Genomic DNA, 9,191 nt, shown 5'->3' with positions numbered 1-9,191 from the left:
GCACATTACACTATTTTAATCAAGGTTTATTGTGCTCATGAATTCTGTGCACAGAATTGTTATCGCACAGAAGGAGACCATTTGGCCCATTGTGCCTGAACCAGTTCTATTACCTCTTGCCTATCTCCTGTTTATCCACTCATAATCCTGCACAACATTCCTTTCCAAACAGTCATCCAATACCCTCTTGAATGCTACAATTGAAGCTGCTTCCACCACAGGGTTCATGAGCTGCCAATCATTCTTGTTTAATGATCATAGAATCCCTACAGTGTGGGAACAAACCATTTGACCCAGTGAATCCACACCAACTCTCTGAAGAGCTTTGCACCTGGAACCCCAGCCCTACATTTCCAATGGATAATCCACCTAGCCTGTACATCTCTCGACACGATGGACAAGTTAGCATGACTAATCCACCTAACCTGCACATCTTTGGACTGTGAGAGGAAACTCACGCGGACATGGGGAGAATGTGCAAAATTCACACAGACGTTCATCCAAGGATGGAATTGAACCTAGGTCCTTGGCACTGTGAGGTAGCAGTGCTAACCACTGAACCACCATATGTTCCTGTTTATTGATGATTCAGTTTGCTGCTTGGCTATTGATGGTGCCTTGTCCTTGTGTTTATTAATGATGCACTGCGCTGTTCATTGATAGAGTCTTGTGTTTCTGCTGATTGATAATGCAGATTGCTGGCTGTTTGATATTAGTTTGTATTTCTGCTTATTGATGGTGCTTGTTGCTGTCCATTTATTCATAGTGCATTGTGTTCCTGTTTATTGTTGGTGCAGCATGGTGCCTGTTTATCAACCTTCCTTTGTATTTCTGTTTATTGATGGTGAATTATACTCCTGTTCATTGATGGTGATTATACTCCTATTTATTGATGGTGCAGTTTGCTGTCTGTTTATTGATAGGATTAATGATGTTGTCTGTCTGATGATTTTCAAATGTTTTTCAAAATTCTTTAATTGGATATGTGCGTCAATAGAAATGGCTGCATTTGTTGTCAAATGTAATTGTGTTCCATAAAATGCTGGCGAACTGCATTTTTCAATAATTGCTGTTCATTTGAGTTAGGTAGATACACAGTGCAGCATTTTGACCCAGTGACGGTAAGGAATGGTTATATAGTTCCAATTCAGGATCGTAAGTGGCTCAGAGGGAAATTGAAGGTCATGTTGCAGCCGTGTAAATGCTGCCCTTGTTCTGTTCTGGCAGGGGTTTTGGGTTTAGAAGATACTGTCAAAGGAGCCTTGGGGAATTACTGCAGTGTATCTTGCAGATGTTGCACACTGTTATTGCTGCATTGATGATGGAACGAGTAAATGTTGAAGGTGGTGGATATGTTTGCAGTAGGGCTGGTTGCTTTGTCCAGGATGGTGTCAATTTGCTTGAATGTTATTGAAACTGCATCTATCCAGGCTAGTGGGGAATATTCTATCACACTCCTCATTTATGTCTAGTAGATGGTGAACAGGCTTTGAGGAGATAAGTGCTGAATTATTCACTTCAGATATCCTAGACTCCAAACTGCTCTTGTACCCACAAGATTTGAAAAGCTGACCCCAGTACAGTTTCTGGTCAATGGTAACCCCCAGAATGTTTATTGTGGACGATATGGTAATGTGCTGTCTGTCTACTGACAGAGGGTGTTTCTGATGAAGGGCTTTTGCCTAAAATGTCGATTTTACTGCTCCTTGGTTGCCGCCTGAACTACTGTGCTTTTCCAGCACCACTCTAATCTAAACTCTGGTTTCCAGCATCTGCAGTCATTGTTTTTACCCACTGACAGAGTGCACTGAGCCATGTATTTATTCATGTTGCACTATGTTGGAATCTGCTCATTGTGCTGTCTATCCTCGTAAGAGTTGAAAAGTGTGGTGCTGGAAAAACACAGCGGGCCAGGCAGCATCCAAGGAGCAGGAGAATCGATGTTTCGGGCATAAGCCCTTCTTCAGGAGCCATGGGCACACCAGCCTCATTCCTGAAGAAGAGCTTATGCCCGAAATGTCGATTCTCCTTCTCCTTGGATACTGCCTGGCCTGCTGTGTTTTTCCAGCATCACACGTTTCAACTCTGGTCTCCAGCATCTGCAGTCCTCACTTTCTCCTATCCTCATAAGATGCAATTATGCTTTCATAATGTTTCCTTCACCATCCAAACTGATACCAAAGACTTAGGTGTAAATAATCCTGGGTTCTTCAATCTTTCATTGTAGCTCAGGTGCCTGAAAGATGGTAACTATTTGGTTAAAAGTTTTCTGTCATCTCCTCTAAAACTTGTGGAAGGTCCAGGTTATCTTGCTTTATTGCTACTGCCTTACCTGGTCTTTAGTTTTCACATTATCAGTGACAGGCACTGGAGCTACAATCCCTGCTCATTTTGGGCTTGGTGGAAATAGATGTTTAATTTGTTGTTATTCAGACTCTGAACAGTGAGAGTTGACCGTGTCACCTTCAGAATATTGTCCCCTTAAAAGCTCCATGTACAATGAGCTGAGTACCTGCATAATATCATTTGACCATGGGTTCTCTGCACTGTAGCACTCAGGGCACAGGCTATATTTAGAAATTGTACCTTATATGTTAGTTTTCATATAAATAAACCCACAAGATCTTCAAAGAGCAGAATCTGGTTTAAATTCAGATAATACACAAATATTATTCCGTGGTGAGGAGCTGGATTATTTTCCTTTTAACAAAGAACAAACCCATTATTACAAGGTTGGATGCCAGACCTGCTAAGTTTCTCCAGTGTTCTTTGTGTTTATTTCAGATTTCTCGTGTCTGCAGGATTTTGAATTTATGTAAATGAGCCAAGCACCCAGATGGTATCACATAACCACAAGCTTTCTGCACTGTCATGCAGTGTCTAGCGATTGCTCTGTACCCTATATATTAGTTTAGCCTATAAATAAATTCAGCAGAAATCTTCAAGTTAATAGAATCCAGCATATCGTTTGTACTATGTTTAGATAACACATGAATTATTAACTTGGGCAGGGTTCAAAAAAAGATTTGCCAAGACTGGACGATTTGAGGTATAAAAATAGGCTGGATGGACGAGGACATTTTTCACAGGAGCACAGGAGGTTGAGGGGTGACCTTATAGAAGTTTGTTAAAATCATGAGGGGCACAGATAAGGTAAATAGCAAAAGTACTTTCCCTAAGATGGAGGAATTCAAGATTAGGGGGCATATTGCTAAATCTTTCTCCTTTCACCTTAAAAGGGACCTGAGGGGAACTTTTTCACACAGAGGGTAGTTTGTGTGTGGAACAAGCTGCCAGAGGAAAATGCAGGTACAGTTACAATATTTAAAAGACATTTGGACAGGTACGTGAATAGGAAAGGTTTACAGGGATATAGGCCAAACACAGGCAAATGGAATTAGTTTAGTTTGGGAAACCTGGTCTGCACGGACAAGTTAGGCCGAAGGGTCTATTTCTGAGCTGTGTGACTCTACGAATATTATTACATAGACAATCGATTCAGCAACTGGAGAGAGGATGGGAATCATTATCGCTTATTTTCCAATCTATATGCCCAGCTTGCAGACAAATTCACTTCACTATTTCAGCAGGTACCACAGAATAACAGGGAACCAGCACTAGTTTCCTCCCGCATCCCAAACCTGGGGCAGGGGTCAAAGTCATCACAATGCTATAGGTTACTCTCTGTGAGAGAGAGAGAGAGAGAGAGATGAATGATGGTGAGTTTAATCTGAGGGTCACCACACAGGTGAGGTTGAGGCTTCAGGGTGATATAAGCTGGTACGTGAATTGAACTCTTGCTGTTAGTGTCACTCTGCATCACAAACCAGCTCTATTCCTGATGAAGGGCTTTTGCCCGAAACGTCAATTTTCCTGCTCCTTGGATGCTGCCTGAACTGCTGTGCTTTTCCAGCACCACTCTAATCTAGAATCTGGTTTCCAGCATCTGCAGTCATTGTTTTTACCTTTTAAACCAGCTGACTAGCCAACTGAACTCATCCCAACCATTAGAGACACCATAACCTACTGTACTTGAACAGCCTTAACCTGACAAGTTAAAAATCACACAACACCAGGTTATAGTCAAACAGGTTTATTTGGAAGCACTAGCTTTCTGAGCACTGCTCCTTCATCAACCACCTGATGAAGGAACAGCACTCTGAAAGCTAGTGCTTGCAATTAAACCTGTTGGATTATAACCTGGTGTTGTGTGATTTTTAACTTAGCACAGCCCAGTCCAACACCGGCATGTCCAAATCTTAACCAGGAAAGGTTGCCTGCTTCTGCAGCAGACAACACGTGTTGTGGGTGAATCCTTCTTTCTGGATTTAGCTGGTAATCTCTTTCAATTGCAATGTTTCCGATTAAAAGGACAAATCTGAGGTTTTTCAAAAGCTCTGATTAAAAAAAGGGCACAAATACTGCAATGGGTAAAGCTCATTCTGACATCTTCACCCTACTCAAGCCACAGACTGAATATAACTTGATTAGACCACTGTCTCAGATCTTTTGAGGGGCTCAGTGAAAACAAGCGCCATTATTACCTGCGCCTTTGATAAAGTTACATTCTAATCAGTGGCCAATGTTAATATTGATTCAGTCATCTATCACTATTCAATGACTAAGAAAGTGAAGCGCTCCCAGTGATCAAAAGTTACCATCAAATTCTACTGTTTTCCTAAACATTTTACTAGCAAACACAAAGCAGGTAACTAATGTTCCTCTACATGCACCCAGCAATTGTGCGTAGAGATCACATATTCAACATTCAATTTTAATTTGTGAATCAAATAAGATTAACCACATCTGGATTTCCAATTGGTCGCAGTTGGCTAATTTATTGGACAAGAGTCCAGAATAAAACTGTCATTAGTGAGGAATGTTGATGGTCAAGGGTTGAGTGCTGTTGTTGGATCAACATTTTACTACAGGCTGAATTCCAACTAACTGCTGGTCGAATTGAATTTACTGGATAGCGGGGATGGTCAGCGCAGTGACAACATGAACTCTGCAGGATATTTAGGGATGAGGAAGGCTTGGTTTCATCCAGTAAGATGCTTCACTTTACTCAGTTTCGAGTTCCTGAAATAATTCTAGGGTTTTCCCCTTCACAACTCAACCTGGATTTCATTCTACACAGGGTTAAAAAACCCCTGATAGTCACCTTCTGCTTATGACCATTCATTCTACTTCTGTAGTTCAATAGACAGTAATGTTCCAAATTAATCTTTTATATTCTTCCAAAGCTCTATACCATCACCTAACAACTTTCTAGACAGAAAAGCCCAAGTTTCCCAAATAATTTCTCACATCTCAAACTCCTGCTCTTCAATGCATGGTGGTGTCCTTTATTTCTTGGTGAACAGAGCACTGTACAGTTTAATTACACCTCTCTCTGACTTGTATCATACTATTTTGGTTCACAAGCTTGGATTAGCTAACAATCAAATACATGTTCAAAATTTTCTGGTAAGCTTTCCCATAGTACCTCTCTAAACAAGTGCAGAAGATGAAATAGTTGCCTCCTCCACCCCCTCCCTTCCCACCATCCACAGTCTGAGATGCTGCTTAAACAATGATTCACTTCTACCCTATGGACTGGATTCACTATTCGTGATGCTCCTACAGTGGGTGGGCGGACACAGATTGGATCTCTGCTTTGCAGAACACTGCAATTCAGAAAGTTCAAGCAAATGCCATTCTAATTCACTGTCCCACTCCTGCCCCAGCAGGAATTAAGGGAGCTTAAGTATGCGGCGGTCAGCCATCCAACCTGACCCCAGTTTGAACAGTGTTTCACATTGCCCCCAGGCCTAGAACACTCCACTGAAAACCTACAGCTCACATTTCCAGCAGTCTCCATAACTCCCTCTGTCACATTTCACTTGGTGTGGTTGGGTTTCCTGTACGGGCAGCTGCTGTTGCACACTTCTTCCTCATCAACTGGTCAGATACAGTATGGCATTTCAATGGGCCATAGGTTCCAATGAATGGCTCTCTATGTGGGCACATTCCCTTTATCATTGGGGATTATTTTGTAGAGTGTTGCAGGCAGCAGTCCAATGTATGAAAAAGGTTAAAGTTGTGCACAGACTCCTGGGCTACTTGTGGTGCATACAAATTTGAGGATATGGTTTCCACATGTACACTGGGTGCAGTAGATTGCAGTTCCTATTTCACTTCCTGAGGGGAGAGCATCCCTTAGATTTTGTTTACACCTCAGCCTCACACTCTTGATCTTTGACTGGCCAGCCTGCGGGGGGCAGAAACAGATTAGTGGACCTTCTCATGAGTCTGCTCCTTGGACTCAGGCAGGTGATCATTAACGGGGGGGGGGGGGGGGGGGGGGCACTTGACCTGACTGCATGTCCTTATACTTATGACCATGCCAAGGTATCCTCAGAGAGCAGGCACGCCGTGTACACTGGACTGCTTAAAATCTGCCATGACGAGTGGACACCACAGGAGTTATTAACCTCTGAAGTAGCATATTAATTTTGTTAAATATTGAGTGCTTGTTTTTGTTCCAAGGCTCCTTTAAGGGACAGGAAACTCTTTAATCTGATTTAATTTGGTTTAGTTTTGTTCTTTTGATTTAATTTGATTTGAATGTTTGTAATTGGCTCCTGTTGTGAAGGTATAGGTGTACCTTATGTTGAAGAGCATGGAAGAGCTAGCAAGGACTTAGAGAAGCACACAGTACTGGAAAGTTTAAAACGTAACATTTGGTTGAACAGCTAGATTAGCTGGGTTGCAAATGTGTTGCTGGTCAAAGCACAGCAGGTTAGGCAGCATCTCAGGAATAGAGAATTCGACGTTTCGAGCATAAGCCCTTCATCAGGAAGAGATGCTGCCTAACCTGCTGTGCTTTGACCAGCAACACATTTGCAGCTGTGATCTCCAGCATCTGCAGACCTCATTTTTTACTCGAAGATTAGCTGGGTTGCCTGGATACAAAATCAAATTTGAATTTGGCTAATCAGTTTAAATTATGCCTGATGAAGGGCTCTGGCCCGAAACGTCGAATTTCCTGTTCCTTGGATGCTGCCTGACCTGCTGTGCTTTAACCAGCAACACATTTTCAGCTCTGATCTCCAGCATTTGCAGACCTCACTTTTTACTCGAACAGTTTAAATTATGCCCCAAGATACCAAACTCCAATCAAGTTTGAATTTAGTATTTTGACAATATTAAAACTAATGAAATGATCTAATGCTTTGGGGTATAAATATCAGACATTTTGGAACATTTAGCCAGAACAGCAAAGAGAACTGCTTGTAAAAAGATCTGCTCTCTTAAAGGTACCTTTATCTATCAATGACCTGGAAAACAGAATTCCTAACAAGAAGAAAAGAAGACACAGGCAAATACAGGGGACACTAGGCAAGCTGAGTTTTGAAACATGATTTTTTTTTAGGTAAATCACAATCAGGACTTTTTAAATCGGACCAGAATTGTAGAGGGGAAGATAAAAGATAGGTTTAGATAAATGAGTTATAAATAGTTGTTAGTTAATTATTCTCTGTTAGACTTCAAAAAATAAAATTGTTAATCTTTACTTCAAATGGTGACTTTTGGGATAGTTCTTGTCTCTTGAATTATCACAGATTACAACAAGCCATGTTTTCTATGTTGCTGGTTTAATTAGCAGGGAAGGGTTTACCCCATGTCGTAACACTTCAGTCCCATATACCTGTCCTCAGGATCTGGATGTAGGTTTGTTCGCTCAGCTGGAAGGTTCATTTCCATACGTTTAGTCACCCTACTAGGTAATATCTTCAGTGGGCCTCCGGGTGAAGCACTGCTAACTAGTCCTGCTTTCTATGTTTGGGTTTCTTTGGGTTGGTGATGTCATTTTCTGTTCTTTTTCTCAGGGGGGTGGTAGATGGGGTCTAACTCAATGATTGTAGGGTTGATAGTACCTCGTAGGGTGACAAAACATCTGGAAATGAACCTTTCAGCTCAGTGAGCAAACCTACATCCACAACCTCAACCTGAGCTACAAATCTTCTCTAAATTTGCTAATATCTGTCCTCAGCTTGCTGCACTGTTCTAATGAAGCTCAACATAAGCTTAAGGAACAGCATCTCATTGTTCACCTAGTATTTACAGTCTTCTGGACTCTATATCAAGTTCAACAATTTCAGAACTTCACAAGAAATAGCTCCTAATTTTTTTTGGACTGTGTTCTAGCAATCATTCTACAGTTCCCATTTACACCTCCTTGTGACCCATCTTCTAATTCTTGACTTGTTCCTTATTGCCATTTAAACACTCCTGATGACCAGCCCATTACAGATCTGCCTTTTTATTCTTCCATCTATCCTCTTTCCCCGTCTTTGTACTTACGTAAAACCTATTATAACTTTAACTTGTCCCTATTCTGATGCAAGATCATTGAGCTGAAACATTAACTGTTTCTCTCCCTGGAAGCTGCCAGACCACTGGAGACTTCCAGTATTGCTCTTTTTATTTCAGATTTCCAGCAACTACAGAACTCATTTGCTTTTGGAGTGGAGTAATTTAATTAATTTAGGCACAAATTAATATATTCATAGAAGTCAAAAACAAGTTGCATTTACATAGGGAAAATCCTATGTTAAAGAGACTAAGGGCCTAACTTATTGACTACTCAATATTAATCATAATTTATTTGCATATGTAAATTTGTGTGCATTGCTATACCATGGGAAGCCAATAGTAGCCTTACACTTTGGTAGCTTTCTACTCAGTTTCTGACAGGAGTGTCAATTGTTCATTCTGCAACCTGCACCTCACAAAGCAGGACAGATTGTTGCTTTGTTGGGAATGGAACTATAGGCTACTCAGTTTAACATCTGTCATGAGAAAAATGTTAGAATCTATTACAAAGGATGTAATAACCAAGTGTTTAGAAATACTTACTATGATCAAGCAGAATCAGCATGGTATCATGAATGCCTGACAAATTTATTACAGTTCTATGAGGAGGTAATAGGCAGTTAGATAAGGTTTTGAACATAAGGCTACATAAGAACAGACAAACCCCATAGTGTTGAGGGTAGTACATTAGGATGGACAGAGGATTGGTTAACTAATAGAATACATGGTTGGAATAAAAGGGAACATTTTCAGGAAGGCAATCGTGCTGGGACTACAATTATTTACTATATAGATATTAATGACTTGGATGATGGAAATAAATGTATTAT

This window comes from Hemiscyllium ocellatum, chromosome 13, assembly GCF_020745735.1.
Source record: "Hemiscyllium ocellatum isolate sHemOce1 chromosome 13, sHemOce1.pat.X.cur, whole genome shotgun sequence".
In the NCBI taxonomy this organism is placed as follows: Eukaryota; Metazoa; Chordata; class Chondrichthyes; order Orectolobiformes; family Hemiscylliidae; genus Hemiscyllium; species Hemiscyllium ocellatum.
The sequence above is the reverse complement of the archived record's forward strand: the minus strand, read 5'-3'. Positions refer to the sequence as shown.